Source organism: Pteropus vampyrus, unplaced genomic scaffold, assembly GCF_000151845.1.
Source record: "Pteropus vampyrus isolate Shadow unplaced genomic scaffold, Pvam_2.0 Scaffold106, whole genome shotgun sequence".
NCBI classification, from domain to species: Eukaryota; Metazoa; Chordata; class Mammalia; order Chiroptera; family Pteropodidae; genus Pteropus; species Pteropus vampyrus.
In genome coordinates, this window is record NW_011888887.1 from 3751713 (window position 1) to 3754136 (window position 2424).

A 2424-nucleotide genomic window follows, 5' to 3' on the forward strand; every position below is an offset into this window, starting at 1 on the left:
AATTATAGGATTTACCCTGATCATCTTTGTCTCTTTCTTTCAACTCATATCCAAACATCAGATCTTTTCATTTTGCTTCTTAAAGGTATCTCAGTTTTGCCCATTCTCGTCATCTTCAATGCCACTATTCTACTTCAGGCTGCTACTGTCTCTTCCCTAGGTGATGGTGACAACCCTGTGACAGATGTCCCTGCCTCATGCATTTGTTGGAGGAATTAAATAAAGTTATGTATGTATATGAACTTCATAGTATAGAATTTAGCATTTAGCAGGCACTCAAAAAATAATTAGCAATGATGTTGTAACTCCTCTACCAAAAACCCGTTTTTCCTCCATTGCCCTAGGGTTAAACTCTCAGACTCTTTAACTTGGCTTATGTGTTTACATTTTGGTTTCTCGAGCATCATCTTTCATATCACCCCAGCCTGCACTGTGTGCTTTGGCCCTTCAACTATCAATTCTCTGACACACCATGTTCTCTCTTATTTTTAGACCTTTGCTTCTTGGAAAAAAATATGTATAACCCCCCAAAAAATCCTTACTCCCTGCCCCCTACAATTTGCCTGATTGGTTCTTAGTTATCTTTTAGGACTCCGATACTACATTCTCTGGAACCTTTCCCTGATATCCTTGAATCAAGACTTGTTGTCACTCTTGTATGCTCCCATGGGACTATGTGTTTACTCACTATTATCTCACTTATTACATTTGTAATGTTCTAAAAGATTTGCTATACATCCTGTGAAGTCATGGGCTGAGTCTTGTTAATCATACTACCATGACACCTAGCAGTCTTTCAGGAAAGTGATCTAGTAATATGTACCAGGAGTGTTTGAACTGGGCATCGTACTGGCAGGTATGTCTCTTAGCTTTATCATGTGAACAAATATTTTAAAATACTTAAATTTTGATCAACCATAACTATTAATGAATTGGTCAAAAATTTTGTGTTCACAAACTTTTATATAAAGTTTTTAAAAGATTCCAGATAAGCATTTATTTTTTGTAATAAAGACAACATGGGATTGGTAAATCTGAGATTTATAGCTTACATTTTTATGAAATCTGCCTTTCAGGTTTCATGGAGAAAATGCAGAAGATTTGTTTAAATTAAAGAAGTTCTGAATAGTTGCATGAAATTAGAAAGAAGTGTTTGGCACATGGGAGGTGTTTGCTAAATTGATAACTAATTGAAATGGAGAAGATGAAAACTATGAGCAAGAAGTTTTGTGTAATATTTGATAGGCAGTTAAGTAAAGGACATATTTAAAAATAAGCAACCCTTTAAGGAAAAGTTTGTTTACAATGATGAATTTTTATGGGAAAATTTTTGCTTTAGCAGAATCATTTTGCATTCAATGTTATCTTCTTTTAAGATTAATATTAAGGTTTTGTACTTCTTAACCCCCCATGTTACTCAATATTACTTCTTGCATGCATAGTATTTCATTTAGGATTGCATTCAACTGCATAGTGCTTTTAACAGAAACCTTGTAACATTGGCTTCACAAGAAAGCATTTCATTTTTCTTATGAACAGGTTTCAAGGTAGGTGGTCTGGACCTTGTGATGTGTTCCACAGAGTCATCAAAGGACCAGGCCCCTTTTACCTTTCAGCTCTGCCATCTTTAGCCTCTGACTGTTGTTCTCATGGTCTCAAAGTTGTGCCTGCTTCTCCAGACATTGCTGCTGTGTTCCAGCCAGGAAGGAAGAGGAACAAGTATGAAAGTTATGCCAGTTGAGTCTGCTGACTTTTATTAAATTAGGGATTTAACAACTTTCTAGGAAACTCCACTTAGTGAATTCTAATTACATTTCATTGGCCGAAACTATGTCACATGGCTACCCCCAGCATGCAGATTTAAGGTTTTTTCTTTTACCTTTTTTTTAAAAGCTAGATTGTTGTCATCCTAAGTAAAATTGAGTTTCTGTCAGTAAAGGAGAATGTGAGAGTGGCTATTTGGCAGGCAACTAGCAGCATCTACTCATTAGGCTCATTAACTAGATGCCAGGACATCTACCATATTTTCTCATCATTGGCTTCTTACCTGTCCTCTTCGGCACAAACGAGTTGTATTCTGTACACTGTAGGAACATCTGTGCTGAATAAATCAGTGCCGGGTGCTAGAAGCTTCTTAAAAGCTTATTCTTGAGACTTCCTATCAGTCAGGTAGAAAAATCATATGAAACACTTTTTATTAAAGACACTCAGAGACTTCCTATTTATTCCAAACCAAAACTAATTGGGTATTGCAAAATTAAGAATTGGGAGAGATCAAGTAAAAGCTCATAAAATAAGAGTATATTTGCCCTCTTGGGATTTGGGATGTTCACATTTAAGAAAATACAGTATTTTTAAACATTTACAATTTTTTAGTGCCCTATTTAGGACCATGTTAAAATATACTTATTCCTTGGTTCGGTC

General features: G+C 35.6%; 1 protein-coding gene across 1 annotated transcript in view; it reads left to right on the top strand.

The window, feature by feature from the left end:
- The window catches only part of MAN2A1 (mannosidase alpha class 2A member 1), a 158030-nt gene that overhangs the window by 94576 nt on the left and 61030 nt on the right, over positions 1-2424 (top strand). The window lies entirely within an intron of this gene.